Here is a 16,690-nt window from a genome sequence, read left to right on the forward strand (position 1 = left end):
ATAATCCCACTGGAATGAATGGAGATTGCCCCGCAGCAATGCACAATAGTTTGGCGTCCTAAAAATAGCTTATTGATATGCCAGCTACTTGAGACAAAACGCTGAGCCGTTCTAAAAGCTATTTGATCTTTTTTTAAAAAAAATCACACAAAAAACTCCAAGCAAACTGAAGTGTTATTGGAGGGCACAGCGTTTTACTTCAAACAATATTTTATTAATTACAAAAAATAAGAAAGCTACCCTGCTACAGAATCCTAGGGGGAACACATTGGTTAATTAACAAAAGGGTCTAATTCAGTGACTCGATTTCTGCTGGGTTGATCCTGTGAAGATATTTTCAGAATCAGGTCAGAGCAAAAGCCAGGCTTGCATTCTCCTCTGCAAAATGCAGGCGGGGTGGGTGGGTTGGGGGGTTGGGAATGGAGACACCACGTTTCCACTACAGTATGTGGCTCTTGCAGAGTACTCCTGAGAGCACACATGCTTGTTATAGTTGGAAACCGCAGCATATGCTCTTAATTCCTTTTAATGGATTTGATATTTTGGAAATATGCTCAAGAGTGGAAAGAGATGAAACAGTGTCACAAATATACCGTATGCAGCCAAAAATCAGCATGGCAACAGAGGGAGGTGGGGTGGGGGTGGGGAAACACCAAGTGCTGAGGAAAACTGCTTATGGTGCACCTTTTATGCTGCTGAGAGATTTTTCTTTCTTTATGGTTTTTGCAGGCTGGGTTTTCAAATGAGAATTTGGAGAGAGAAGAGCACATCCTCCCCACCCCCACCTCCTCCGAGAGACTAGAGCGTCTGCAGTCTCCACCCATTGGCAGGATGCCTTGAAGAAGGCCTGCTCGTTAGTGCCAGACCTAATACACTCGGGCAAAGACGGGAGATGAAGAACAGCAGAGGAGTGCAAAAGGAAAAGAGGGAGGTAGAAGGTATGAGCAGAGCAGAGAAGCGGTGCTGGATCAGAAGGGTGGAAGCGTGTGCCGATTCATTTTAAAGGCATGGGGAAGGATCAGAGAGAGAGACAGGGATATCTATGGAGAGGGGAAAGGAGGGAAGAGAGAAAAGAGGAGATGACGAAAGAACAGGAAAGAGGGAGTGAGAAGAGAAAAGGTAACAACTACTTTCGATTGCGTAAGAGAAAGAAGAAAAAAAGAAATTGTGGGAACGTTCAATGAAAAAGACATAGAACTTCCAAGTAGAAAGACCAGTGAGATATTAGAATGATTTAGGGGGGGAAGGGGGTGTCGAAAACTGTCCTTTGGTTGTTTGAAATCAAATTGCAAAACAAAGGAAGGAAGGAAGGAAGATCTGCAGGGAAACCACTGGAAATCTTTGTTTTATTGCAAGTGTTGGTTTTTTTTGTTTTTTTGCTTTTTGCTTAATGGCAAAAAGAAAATCCCAGCACTGCAAAACAAAAAACAACAAAAACAGCTAATGGATCCTTAATGCACATGCAAAGTAAATAAAGCCTGAATTTCAAAGGTCTCCTTTGACCATGTCTGATAAGTAGACGAATCCCAATATACTTCAGGTTTAACGTCTGAATTGACATTTAAAGGACTATATAAGGGTGGTTCACTTAAAACAGCAATTCCAACTTTTCCAGATGGATTACCGTATTTTTCGCCCTATAGGGTGCACTTACTTTTTTGGGGGGGGGGAAATAAAGAAAAAAAAATATTTCCTCCCCAGGCGTGGGGCGGGGGAAGCCCAAGCTTCGCCCCACCCCAGCCCCCAGAACAGGCTGCTATCCGCAAGCCTTGGGAGCCCGGCGGGAACTCGCTCTCCAGGCTTCAGCGAAAGCCTGCATTTGCCCCATAGGACGCACACACATTTCCCTTTCATTTTTGGAGGTGAAAAAGTGCATCCTATAGGGCGAAAAATATGGTATAAGCCAGATGGAATCAGTAAGCACTATATATCACAAGACTACCTGAATTTTCACATGGAGACGGTAATAGTATACAGTGGTACCGGGGGTTAAGTACTTAATTCGTTCCGGAGGCCGGTACTTAACCTGAAACTGTTCTTAACCTGAAGCACCACTTTAGCCAATGGGGCCTCCTGCTGCTGCTGCGCCACCGGAGCATGATTTCTGTTCTCATCCTGAAGCAAAGTTCTTAACCCAAGGTACTATTTCTGGGTTAGCGGAGTCTGTAACCTGAAGCGTCTATAACCCGAGGTACCACCGTAATTGGTTTAGGAGTTTTGCAATGTCCCAGTTACATTTATCAATCATTTTAGAAACTGATACAAATGCATACTTGTTTTTTTTTTTTGGGGGGGGGAAATAGGGACTTGTAATAGAAGAGAAATGCCACTACAATTGGCCAGATGATCAGCAGTATTGGCTGAAAAAAATCAAACTACATGTTAGCATTATTAAAAAGAATTCAGTTTACTTCAATACTCACAAACACAAACTGACAATAGGACGGAATTGGTTGCCCTAAAACTCTTAACACAGATTTTAATTTTTTTTTAAAGTAAGAAGGCATGACTCAAAATTTGGAACCTTTGTTGGTGATGATACAAGGTTCCTGGCAGCCATTGGTGCATGAAAGGATGGGTCAGCACTCTTGGTTGGCTGTGACCATTGTTCCAAGAAGTGGCCTTATAGGAAGCACTTTGCTTCTTCTGTTCACACTACAGCATCAGAGAATGGTGCAAAAGGGAGGTATAGAAGGAAGGGAGAGAGGAGGAAGGATGCTGCAGATGTTCAAAGTCCTGGAACAGAGAATCCGGCCTCATTCACACACATTGTGCTTGTGTTACAAGTGCCAACACTAAGACTGGGGAGTGGGAGTCTACACAGCACACTACAGAGGGTGGAGTGGGGTGGGTAGGTACCCCTATTTGATGCAGGTCATAGGCTCCCAAGTTGGGTTTACCCTTAGATGCACTTCCAGAAGGAGGGCTGGAGTAGAATAATGTGGCTTACCCAATGCCTATGCCAAACTGTTCACATGTAGAGTAGACCCAATAAAAGTAATGGCCTATCTTACTCCCAAACTATATGCTGCTGTCTTGTTTGGCTAGTTATTCTGGGAACTGGAGGGTAATGGAGTCTTGGCATTTAATGGAGAATCTGGCCACATTTGCCCATGTTGTGTCTGTGTGAAAAGTGACAACACACTACAGTGAGCTCTCTTGACCTAGAAGATAACATTATTTCCCCTGCTGACTGAGCTAAACTTAGATAGGACATCATCATCGTTGTTGTTGTTGTTGTTGTTGTTGTTGTTGTTGTTGTTGTTATTATTATTATTATTATTATTATATTTTAAGTAAACCCCACCACAGCTGCTATCAGCCCCAGGAAGAAAGCTTCCTTTGCTGGTAAGGGCAATTTCCTTTCAGGGGTAAAGAACAGATTTGCTGGTGGGTGGAAATTTCCATCAGGACTGTGGTGAATGGGTAAGAGTGCTGTCATACCAGTACTGATTATCTTCTTTCATCCTCCACACAACTGTTATTTACAAGGAACAGCCTAGGCAAACTCAACACAGTCACACATTTAATGTCACATTTAGCTTGGCCCTCTGTATTAGCTTGGTAGTTCTTTCATGCATGTTTAACTATACAAACTACTATGTACAATAATGGTATCACTTAAATACTAAATGCAGAGAGGATCAGTTCACCTAAACAAGCATTACTTCTTTTATTCATTCAGTTGTATCCTTGGAAATATGGTCATGTGAACACACACACACACACACACACGTATAGGAGTAATAGAGTAGACCCTGGCTGCATCTACACAGCTATAAAAAACACTCTGAAAATGCTCTAGGGAAAAACGAGTTCCTATTTCAGCTCCACATCGCCACCTGGTGTCACAACGCATTTATAATGTTTTATTTTTACTAATGTAGCTGAGTCCCTTGTGAAATAGATTTATGTCCACTGATCTCAGCGGGTCTAATTCTGAGCATGGCTTGGATATTGCCTGCATGTTGTAGAAATGCAAGAAAAGGACCCGATTTAAATATCACAACTAGATTTTCTCTTTGCACATAATAACGAGGGAAAGCACATTCATCGTATATTGTCTCAGAAATACCGAACTCATCATAGCTTCTAATTCGTTAACGTTTCTTATATGCTTAATTCTGCCTCCAATAAACTGCAATGACATTCTCTGCATCACTGTTCCCTTGCCTCACTTCCAGCAATTAACACATAACATTGTTGGTGTCAAGAGTAATGATCATCATAACAAGGTACCCAGTCTCTCTAAAACCTGAGCTACAGTTGGCATCCAAACAGTTATTACCTGCCAAGTACAGTCCTCTTCCTTACAACTAGGACATACGGTGTGCACCAGTGATGACCCTAGAGCCGAGAATTACTGGCAGAGATCACCCTTTGTGAAAAAGCTGCCTGCACTCTGTTATGGCCAACGAACCCAAAATATGTTGTGTTTATTATGAGTACTGAAAAAGATACCCTTTGACCATTTAGGGGTTTTTTTGTTTTGGTTTTTTTGCAGTCAATAGTTTCATTTATTATTGTTTATTTAAAGCATCTTTAACCCAGCTGGAAAGGCTCCCAAAGCAGTTTATATAAAATCAGAAAGAAAGAAGGCAGCCCCTGCCTGCTCAGAATCTGAAAGACGGAACGCAAAAGGAAAAGGGAATCAGGTGGGAAGAAGAAAACAAACCCATTTCAGAAACCAGTTCTTAAAATTCCAAAGTTTTTAGAACGACCAGCTTGAAAAGAAACAATTCAAGAAGAAAAGCCAAAGGGAGCTGTCCCTTCAGCAGAGCCAATGAGATGTATCCTGCTTGTCTTCTCTCCCCCTGCTGTAGCCCGATGGAATACCAGCTGCCCAAAGTTGCAGATTTGAAAGTATTTGCCTGCTAAGAATCACCTTTAATGTAGGACTTAGTTTAACGAAACAATGCCCGGCAAATTTAGCATAGGATGCCAGCTTCGAGGTTGATGTATTTTCCTTCCCTTGTCAGGTGTATGTCAGGGGAACAAAGCCTTCCTTGATTCACCCATGATATGCCCTTTTCTGCCTGCTTCCATCAGAGCATCAATAGCAGTGGAGGGATAGATGGCTGCAACAAGACCACTTCCTTCACCCATGAAGAGGGAGGTCTGCAATAACCTATGGTGCCTGGAATACCTTCCCAGGGACTGTAGGATTGCACCCTAAATGATGTTCCCTGACAACATGTATCTGAAACCGTGACAGTATACATAACAATATTACATTACTAAAATACAGTTTTCTCTCTCTCTTTATCTATGAAAAGGGTGTTGTTTTTCTGCCTCACACACTCAGTTCCTCTTGCAGTCTGAAGCTGATCACCAAGGATGTATTTGGGCAACAGAAATCTGTTACAGTAAGCAGTCCTTACTCTATATCCTTCTGTTTGCCCTTGCCCTGTGTTATATATTATGGTTTTTGCTTTTGGCTAAAAGTTGATAAATCAGGGCAAACAGAAAGCAAACACAAGCTTCTGTTTTGAGAAGCTATCAAAATAAACAGGGAAGAGTGCTAATATCATTTAATTAGGTAGAGGTTTTGCCCTGGGTGCTCATAAAGGTTCTATATCTGGGTGGTTTAACATTCTGCCATTCTATAGTTATTGTATTTTTAAAGTGTTTTTTCCCCTTGTTTTCTGAGTCACTTTGGAATTGAAGAGCAGGACAGAAATGAATTAAATCTTCCTATATACATAAAAATGTAAGGTTGCAAACTGAGAGGGAAATGGCAGTTTGAAACAACAGCAAAGGTTTGAGTAAATACCTTCATACATTGGAACATTTGTGGGCTCCGAATCCTTTATCTCTCACACATGAGGCAGCTGAGGAATGGAAGAGGGAGAACTTTGAGTACAGTGAGAAGGGAAAAACACTGAATGGAAAAAAGTGGCTGTTTTGAAGAGCAGAAGTTTGAGTAAAGTGGAGGTGGAGAAACACTGAGAGGAAAATGGCAGTTTCAAACAATGACAGAGGTTTGAGTAAAGCAGTGATGGAGTGACACAGAGAGAAATGGTGGTTTTAAATAATAGCAGAAGGTTGAATAAAGCAGGGGTAGAGAAATGCTGAGAGAAAAAGTGGCGATTTAAAACAATGGCAGAGGTTTGAGTAGAGTCAGCAGCAGGTGACACGAGGGGCAGTTTAAAACAGGGTTCGAGTACAATGAGAAGGAACTTGGAAAAAGCTTTCAATGTTAGCTTTCTGAGTGTTAGCTTCTGCATTGTACTGTCTCTGCTATTTCTCACTGGTTTTGTTTTTTTAAAAAACAGTGTTCCTCCATCTCTGCTTTCCTCAAATCTCTGCTGTTGTTCAAAACCACATTTTCACCTCAGTGTTCCTCCACTTAAGTTTTACTCAGACTTCTGCCATTGTTTAAGTACAGTGGGGAAATGGCTGTTTTAAACATCTCCCTCTTCCATTCATCAATAATAATAATAATAATAATAATAATAATAATAATAATAATAATTTATTTGTACCCTGCCCATCTGACTGGGTTTCACCAGCCACTCTGGGCGGCTTCCACAAAGACCAAAAATACACTAAGATGTCACACATTAAAAACTTCCCTGAACAGGGCTGCCTTAAGATGTCTTCTGAATGTCAGGTAGTTGTTTATCTCTTTGACATCTGATGGGAGGACGTTCCACAGGGCGGGCGCCACTACCAAGAAGTCCCTCTGCCTGGTTCCCTGTAACTTGGCTTCTCTCAGTGAGGGAACTGCCAGAAGGCCCTTAGCGCTGGACCTCAGTGTCTGGGCAGAACAATGGGGTGGAGACGCTCCTTCAACTATACTGGGCCGAGGCTGTTTAGGGCTTTAAAGGTCAACACCAACACTTTGAATTGTGCTCGGAAGCATATTGGGAGCCAATGTACGTCTTTCAAGACCGGTGTTATGTGGTCTCAGCGGCCGCTCCCAGTCACCAGTCTAGCTGCCGCATTCTGGATTAGTTGTAGTTTCTGGGTCACCTTCAAAGGTAGCCCCATGTAGAGTCCCATGTAAAGCTTCATGTGAGAGATACTCAGGATGCAGAGCCCTCAAATATTCCATAGTACCTTCCCACAATGTATTTCGCTCCTGGTAACCTGTGTTGTCTTCAACATGAAGTTACAGATTCAACGTAGTTTAGAAACTGCATGGGTGTTTGCTTGTGACTAAAATATATGTACAACATTTATCAGTTGAGCATGACATTCTCTAATTGAGCAAGCTAACTGACAGGCTTGCTCTTAAGAGTCTATTTGTCTTAAAGATACAGCAACATACATCAGCATGGTGTGTTTGTGTGTGCAAAGGGGGCTGCAGAATGGGAAAGAGGCAGCAGCATGGAAATAGGGGTGGCCTGTGTGCAAAAGAGAGTTGGAAAAAGGAGAAAGGGGGAGGTAGTAAAAAGGACAGGGAGGTGATAATGGTGTGAGCATGCAAAGGGGGCTGGCAACAGGAAATAGGAGAAGAGGTGGAAATGGGGGAGGATCTTTCTGAAAGGGAGAGTTGAGAAAAGTAAGGCGGGGATGGAGGGAAAAAAGGGAGTGAGTGTGAAAAGGGGGTGTAAAGGGGATGGCAAAAAAGGAGGAAGTAGGAGGTTTGGTAATGTGTTTGAGGTTGAAAGCAGGGGCCTGAATGGATCTGAAGCATAGGACAAGATGAAAAGGGTGCTTAGTAGTTGAAATGTGGGAGGAGTAGGATGCAGGATCTGGCCCTGGGGGTGGTTGGTGTGCAAGGGGGCATTGCACAAAAGGAAGGGAGAGGAGACATAGGCATTGGGGTGAAGGTGGAAACAGGAGTGCAAAGTGCCTTCAGAAATGAGGTGTGTGTGTGAAAAACAAGCTTAGTAGTTGCATGAGATGGGAAGGGGAAACTCCAGGGCAATTAATGTGGGAGGAATGGTAGGGGTGGTGGTGAACAGAGTGAGCTGGGGCACATCGCTTAGTAAATTCATAAAATGAAACAAAGAGACTTTTAAAAATTTGCATTCACCATTATACTCACCTCATCGGTTCCTAAACCAAAACAATGGAAAACAGAATCTATTTATGTGCACCTCACCCTGTCCTGAGAACACGCAGTGATGTATTTCAAAACTTAGCTAAAAACGGCGTTGGTGGTATAGTGGTGAGCATAGCTGCCTTCCAAAACTTAGCTAAAAACATATTTCCATATAGATCATAAGTAGCAAATGCCAACTGTGCGTTTCCTAATCTGCCACTTAGGGAGCACACGCTGAAAGTTAGAAGCCCAACTGCAACTTTTCTTTTGGGAGTTCTGCCACTCCTGCTGTACCTGGAGTGCAGCCAACATTCCTTTGCCCCCCCTCATTATCTCTACTTCATTTGGTACCAGGATACCATGCATTACTCACTGTAGATAGAAGACTTCCAATGCCTGCCTGCCATCGCTTCTCATCTCCTCATCTGCTGCTTCTCCACATGCTGCTGCCCATCTAATTTTGCCACCTGAGGCTAAATGTGAAGGTGCTGCCCCACTCTCCACAGCCCCTGCCTTGCTTACTGGAGTTACATGGCTGAGATTTCTGGGTTATGGCAAGATCTTGCGGGATCTCCTGCAAGATCTCACTGGAATCTGGAGGCCATCAACACTACTGCTTCTCTGGGGGTGAAGGGGTGTGCTCACCCACAGAGGCACCCCTTGTAGTCCACTGCCTGAGAGGGCTGCCTCAGACTGCCTTGTGAACAGGCTGCCTCTGCTGCTGCCCATTTCACCCTTGTGCCCACACACTTCTGCTAACCACCCCTGTGTGAGAAAAGGACTGCTTCTTACTGCTTCGGTGGAGAAAGAAGAGCCTTGATACACAAACCTGCAGCCTGCTTTAACATAAGAGGCAGAGAGGTCGACTGACTAAGCTGTGCCTCAGAAAGCAAGGCTGGTCATTGTGACCACATGCTGATGCTGTCTGACTCATAAAAGAGAGATGGGGGATTGTGACCTAACAATGATGTTGCTTAACTAAAAAAAACAAAAAACCCTAGCCATTCTGACCTCCCACAGCTGGTGTCCACTTGAAGGACAGGGGGAAGTTGGGATCCTGCCCCACATTTTCCCAACTTCTTTAATAAGGAAGGTGCTCTTTCTACTTTGGACCAGACAGGATTCTTAGGTTTATGTCTCTCCTCTCAAATACAAGTTTCACCTCTTCTTAAACAGGTGGTAAGAGAATTGTGCCCAACATTGCTTTTTATGACACAGGATTAGGTAAAGGTAAAGGGACACCTCACCATTAGGTCCAGTCGTGACCGACTCTGGGGTTGCGGTGCTCATCTCGCTTTACTGGCTGAGAGAGCCACATGGGTCATGTGGCCAGCATGACTAAGCCGCTTGTGGCGAACCAGAGCAGCGCACGGAAACGCCGTTTACCTTCCCGCTGGAGTGGTACCTATTTATCTACTTGCACTTTGACATGCTTCAAACTGCTAGGTTGGCAGGAGCAGGGACTGAGCAACGGGAGCTCACCCCGTCGCGGAGATTCAAACCGCCAACCTTCTGATTGGTAAGTCCTAGGCTCTGTGGTTTAACCCACAGCGCATTGAGCTCTAATTCCCCCTGATATGCTCTGTGTTATTTCTGAATGCTGCCCAGCCATCATTTCTCTAACGTGCTACTGAAGGGCTGGAAGCCACCATGCAAGTATGAGAGAACATCAGAAGCCAACCTGAGATGGGTTCTAGCTAGTATTCCCATGGGGAAGAAATGGAAAAAAGAATGAAAAATGCCAAATATTTTTTTCTCTCAAACCCAAACCAAACTCCTGCAGAGCCATACTGTAGTCTCATGTTAGTCACAAAGATTTAAATGCCATTCGCTAAGCAGTGGTATCTGTATAGATCAGTGTGGGGAGAAAATTTTGCTTCAGTCAAGAAGAATTACTTTCTGAAAAAGTGTCAGAGTCACAGTTGGGATGCTCTGCAGTATTGCAGCTTCCTCCTTCAGCCTCACAGATTTGGGGGGGGGGGGGAAGAGTTTGCATTCCTGCCATGTAACTTGCCTCTCCCAGTCCTTGAGGAAGTTCACAATAAAATAATAAAACCAGTATCATATCCAGTTCTAGACATGAGCAACTAGTTGCTCCTCCCCTTCATCAATCACTGCCTTGCCGTGGCGAAGGGGCTTGAATAACTCAGAGAAGCTATGAGCTATGCCGTGCAGGGCCACCCAAGATGGATAGGTCATAGTGGAGAGTTTTGACCAAACGTGATCCACCTGGAGCAGGAACCGGCAAGCCACTCCAGTATCCCTGCCAAGAAAACTCAATGGACAAAGACAACAGGCATAAAAAAGTTATGACGCTGGACCAAACTGCGGGAGGCAGTGGAAGACAGGAGTGCCTGGCGTGCTCTGGTCCATAGGGTCACGAAGAGTCGGACACGACTAAACAACAACAACAAGTTGCTCCTAAGAACCCATATCTGTGGGCAGGCATACACATCCCCATAGACACCCAAGGGTGCATCTAGCCAATATACCGTATTGGCCCGAATATAAATCGCACCCAAATATAAGCCACACCTTTAAAATTCTTCAGGCACTCACACCCATTCCGTTTTACCATATGTCTGTTTCAGCAGCGAGATCATAGAAGCCCATTGTTGTAAGGTCGCAAATTTAAGCTGCACTTTTTCACAGTTGGAATTTTGGGGGGAAGTGAGGCTTATATTCAGGCCAATATGGTAATGGGATTCAGGTGTGCACTGCGATGTGCATGTAAATATGCATCTGCATCTGCGTGTGTAGATTTCCTTTACTGGATCAGAGCATACAAAATGGCAATAATAAACCATTTTAAAAGATCATTCAATTCAATGTAACACTGTAGTATCATATCCCTTTGATACAAGTTGTGGAAATGTGATAGATTATATAAAACATTTCTGATTGCCATGGCCTCCCATCATGACATCAGCAGCTCTCTGATCCAAAGTCAGCAAGTTCACTTGGAAGTACTTGCAAAATTTGCAAAGGTTTTCTGAGCTGTCTACTTGAGGACTCAGCTTAGAGAAGGTCAGGTCATCAAAAAATGCATCAAAAAATGAAACTACATTTCCTTAGCTTGTCTATTAAAGCCAGCAGGTTTTCTTTGTAGGATCTGGTAAAACCAGTGGAGGCACAGTGAAAGTACTTTAAATCTCCCTTAAAAGAAAGGTTCAAATCAACAATGGATCTAAATATTACAGTCTTAAAGTACATGCCCACTAAAAGGTAAAGGGACCCCTGACCATTAGGTCCGAGTCATGAACGACTCTGGGATTGCAGCGCTCATCTTTACTGGCTGAGGGAGCCAGCGTACAGCTTCCAGGTCATGTGGCCAGCATGACTAAGCCACTTCTGGCGAACCAGAGCAGTGCATGAAAATGCTGGTTACCTTCCCGCCAGAGTGGTACCTATTTATCTACTTGCACTTGATGTGCTTTCGAACTGCTAGGTTGGTAGGAGCAGGGACTGAGCAACGGGAGCTCACCCCGTTGCGGGGATTCGAACTGCCAACCTTCTGATCGGCAAGTCCTAGGCTCTGTGGTTTAACCCACAGCACCACCCGCGTCCCTACATGTCCACTAGAAGAGCACTAAATCTGAAGAAGCAGAAGGAGGGGGGCCGTGCATTTGATGACCTGCATGACTCTACTGTGAAACCTTCACAGCTCCTGGCCACATAGGGTTGCCATGTGTCCTATCTTTCCAGGACATGTCCTCTTTTTCATCGGTATGTAAAATTAGGGTTGCCACATTTCCAAATGCGAACACTAAAGTTGTTGAGCTTTTTTATTTGTTTTTGTTGGGGGGGGGCAAAGTTTATCTTTTTAAAGGTTTTTTTTAAAGTTTTGTTCTGTTTTGCAAAAGTTTTGCAAAGTTGTTGAGCAATGTTGGGTGTATGGGGACCCTAGTGAAATGAGAGTCGTCATAGAGAGTCCTATTTTAAAAGTAGAAGTCGGTAAATGTGCCCTCTTTTTTTGCCAACCCTGGGGAAGCCTTCTTAGAACAGTTGTTTAGAGAATCAGTACAAAAGGTGAGGAGAGCTGTATTTCAACAGTCTCTCTAAGACAGGTGGGGAAGCTGTGGCCTGCCAGATGTTGAACTCCAACTCCCATCAGCTCCAGCCAGAATGGCCAATGGCCAAGTATGTTTGGAACTGGACTCCAGCAATATCTGGAGGGCCACGGGTTCCCCATCCCTACTGTAAGGGCATGACCCAGTGGCAGCTTCCTGCAGTCCTTTTCCTTGGTGTGCAGTCAGAGCTTCATGATGTTCCCTTACATGAAGTCTGCATATGCAAACTGCATATGGAAAGCAAAGTCTTTTGAGAAGGGCCAGTTATTGTCCTTGGAGACAATACAGAGAAAGTATCTAGCTAGGCAGACTAATAGTTGACTTGGTATACGGCAGCTTCCTTTGTTCCGTAGGCCTTACCGATCTGGTACCACATTCTGTCTGCCCTGTCACCTGAGAGGAAGAGTTCAAACTGAAGAACCTCACATGTTGTGGTTGCACAACAATTCTGAACTATCCTGTAAAAAAAAACTGCAGTTCTTAGAATGCTAAACCCAGGAGAGGCGGCAATAGTTAGTAGAGCCCCCGATGCTGTCCTACCTTAAAAACTCCCCCCCCTTCTAAATTTGAAAAGCAAAAAATTCACCTCACGTTTGCAAGCCACGTGAAAGGTGAGGAAGCTGGAAAACATCCTGCAATTAATCATTATTAAAGGGAATCATCCCCTCGAGACTAAGGTTGTTTAGCAGTTGCCACCTGTGTTCTGGGCCTCTGCTGGGAGCAGAATGCTTAGGTCATCGTGGTTATCTGATTACAACGCATGCTGTACAATCGTAAGAGAGTACAACAGGAACACTTTCATTGTATGTGCAAATGTGATGTGACGAGTTTCTTGACAATTGATTTTCATTTGTGTAAGTTAAAAGGTAAGACACTGATGTCTTTAATAGGCATATTTGGTCAAAGTCCTTAGCGTGCAAACCTATGCATGTTTACTAGGAAGTAAATCCAGCTGTTCAGTTAGGCCAGGGGTAGGCAAGGTTTACCGGCCATGGGCCGGATCACACACACGGAGATCATCCGTGGGCCGGGCTGGTGCAGTGCGATGCCGGAAATCGCTTCTGCACATGCCCAGATGCCAAAAAACATGCCACGCAACGTCTGGACATGCGCAGAAGCAATTTCTGGTATCTGCGCATGTGCATACTCGATTTCCAGCACCGACCGGTGAGTCCCCATGCCACACTGGTTCAGTACAGCGCGGGGGGGACTTGCCGAATGGGAGGCTTATGGGCCAGTAAAACAGTGTTCGTGGGCCCCATCTGGCCCATGGGCCGCACATTGCTGACCCCTGAGTTAAGCTGAAATCCTAAAGCTAAGTCATATGTGAAACAGCAAGTGCATAAATATAGCTCAGATATGCTTAAGCTTACTTTGACTGCAGTGCTAAACATGCTTACTAGGGAGAAAGTCCTTTTTGACACTTGCTTCCAAGTAAGGATGAATACGACCACACAGTTAATATATAATCATATTTGAATATAAATTAAGAGCCAAGTGTCCAAGTGGCCCTAGATCCTAGGATGACCACTAAGTAAATTTCTTTCAAAACTGAAAGTTGATAGCACATTATCTGATTAAATATTTTTTGCATATATTGTAACAAACATAAAACCACAGTCTCGTCAGCAAAGATAATGATGTTTTATCCGGCTACACTGTATCTGAAAGGCCTCTAAACAGTTGTAGGAATGACAGGTCTCTAGAATATGTAGACAAGATTGTGAAAGTGTGTTATTTCGAACTCATCCTCCAAATCTGAGACTAACTCAGGAAGGAAAACAGATGACAGAGCCAAAGACAGAGAGCATTGTGCCACAGCTCTTTTGTTTATGTAGGTTTGTGGGCTACTTCACCAGTTCAGCCAGGCAAGTTACATCTCAGCAATGAGAGATCCAGCTGAGAGGTGGCTGGTACATTAGACCCAATGGGACACTTTCCTGCCTTTTGATGTAAAAGCAGCCTACAGGATAGCACTGCCTACCAGGTTCCTTCTACTTAAATTCCAGTGCTGCCCTTGTAGAATTATGAAAGGAGGCAGATGAGGCCCAAATTAGAATCATCTGGCTCTGCCTGCTTGCCATTGGCTCTGCCTCCACCTTCTGGGCCTAACAGGAACCAGGCACCACTTATTCAGCTTATGGGAACAACAGAGGTTTTATTTATCAGTCAGAGATGCAACGATACCAGGGCTGGATCTAGACACATCCAAAAATCGTTTCAGGAAAACGTGTTGTAAAGCTCATAATGGGGGAATCACACTGCTGAAAGATCAAATTCTATAGCGCCATCTGGTGTCACAGTGTTATAAAGCATTTAAAATGTGGTCTTTGTGTGTGTGTGTGTGTGTGTGTGTGTGTTTTACTAATGCAGCTGAGTCCCAGAGTCTCACTGGCTCTTAACTCTTAGGGTTAGGGCCTAGTTTTCAGAATTACCTCCCACAACCACACTCTCGGGCCCTCACATTTCCAGAACTTTCTGGCTTTAGGAGACCCACACACTTCCATGAAGCTGGGGGAACACACTCCAGCTTTCTATTATGCCTTATTCATACCTGCCAGTTGTCCTGGATTGACAGACGCCACATGGTGGCGGTGGGTGTCCCAGATTTGGGATAGAAAAAGTTGGAGTCTATGCTTTTTCAAGTCTGCAAAATGTTATATGTGTTCCTGGGAAGTGTTTGCTAGTGGTTTCTGAATTTTTTTAATTCTGAAGAAGGTATTATTTGTATAAGAGCGAAATGTTTGATAGCTTTGATATAGCTCACTATTAGTTAATTTGTTCATTTAAAGGGGAGACAGCTCTGGTCACTCTGCACCAGGGAGCAAGGCAGACATGGTTCACTGCTTGGTGTCAGCTAATCCTAATTTAAATTATAATAGTGCTGCTTGAATTTTTGAGTGGCACAACTACAGCATTGCAGCAGGTGAGAAATTCTGGACATATGCCCTTCCAAGACAATGGCAGAAAGCTAGAACTCTAGCTGCTCTTTTTCCCTGTGGAAACCCCCTTTTGGATTTTATTTATTCATTAATTTATTAACTGCATTTATATGGCTGCCTCATTACAACAGCTTACCAGGCAGCTAACAAAAAACCCCCACAAAAAAACTATTTTATAAGACTGTAAACAGTAATTATTTAATAGGCTTGCTGCCCACAGGGAGCTACTTCTGATTAGCTCTACTCACAGAACTCAAATATAAGATGGGGGACACCTGGCTTACTAGTATAGGTAAAGGTAAAGCTAAAGGTAAAGGGACCCCTCACCATTAGGCCCAGTCACGGACAACTCTGGGGTTGTGGCGCTCATCTCGCTTTACTGGCCAAGGGAGCCGGCATACAGCTTCCGGGTCATGTGGCCAGCATGACTAAGTCGCTTCTGGCGAACCAGAGCAGCACACGGAAATGCTGTTTACCTTCCCGCCGGAGCGGTACCTATTTATCTACTTGCACTTTGACTTGCTTTCGAACTGCTAGGTTGGCAGGAGCAGGGACTAAGAAACGGGAGCTCACCCTGTCGCGGGGATTTGAACCGCCGACCTACTGATTGGCAAATCCTAGGCTCTGTGGTTTAACCCACAGCACCACCCGCGTCCCTAGTATATGTATAGGTAAAAGGTAAAGGTACCCCTGCCCGTACGGGCCAGTCTTGACAGACTCTGGGGTTGTGCGCCCATCTCACTTAAGAGGCCAGGGGCCAGCGCTGTCCGGAGACACTTCCGGGTCACGTGGCCAGCGTGACATCGCTGCTCTGGCGAGCCAGAGCCACACACGGAAACACCGTTTACCTTCCCGCTGGTAAGCGGTCCCTATTTATCTACTTGCACCCGGAGGTGCTTTCGAACTGCTAGGTTGGCAGGCGCTGGGACCGAGCAGCGGGAGTGCACCCTGCTGCAGGGATTCGAACCGCCGACCTTTCGATCGGCAAGTCCTAGGCGCTGAGGCTTTAACCCACAGCGCCACCTGCGTCCCTTAGTATATGTATATGTATATATGTGAAAAGGACCTAGGGGTCTTAGCTCACAAGCTTAACATGAGTCAACAGTGTGATGCAACAGCTGAAATAAGTAAATGCAAATGCTATTCTAGGCTGCATCAACAAGTATAGTGTCCTGATCAAGGGAAGTAAGAGTCCCTCTATATTCTGTCTTGGTCATACTGTGTCTAGTTCTGGGCACCACAATTTAAGAAGGATGTTGACAAGTTGGGACGTGTGCAGAGGGGGGCAACTAAGATGATCAAGGGTCTGGAAACCAAGCCTTATGAGGAATGGTTGAGGGAGCTGGGTATGTTTAGCATGGAAAAGAGGAGATAGAGAGGAGATACGATAGCCATCTTCAAATATCTTAAGGCAGGCATAGGCAAACTCGGCCCTCCAGATGTTTTTGGCCTACGACTCCCATCATCCCTAGCTAACAGGACCAGTGGTCAGGGATGGTGGGAACTGTAGTCCCAAAACATCTGGAGGGCTGAGTATGCCTATGCCTGTCTTAAGGGTTGTTACATGGAGGATGGGGCAAGCCTCTTTTCTCCTGTTCCAGAGGTTGAGCCCCAAACCAATGGATTCAAGTTACAAGAAAAGAGATTCCTACTAAATGTCAGGAAGAACTTTCTGACAGTAAGAG

The 16,690-nt window shown here is 44.5% G+C and overlaps 1 protein-coding gene across 4 annotated transcripts in view; it reads right to left on the reverse strand.

Moving 5' to 3' along the window:
• LOC309376627 (sodium channel protein type 1 subunit alpha) overlaps positions 1 to 16,690 on the reverse strand; it is a 102,986-nt gene that overhangs the window by 51,310 nt on the left and 34,986 nt on the right. The window lies entirely within an intron of this gene.

The sequence above is a fragment of the Podarcis melisellensis genome (assembly GCF_964234715.1).
Source record: "Podarcis melisellensis genome assembly, chromosome: 1".
In the NCBI taxonomy this organism is placed as follows: Eukaryota; Metazoa; Chordata; class Lepidosauria; order Squamata; family Lacertidae; genus Podarcis; species Podarcis melisellensis.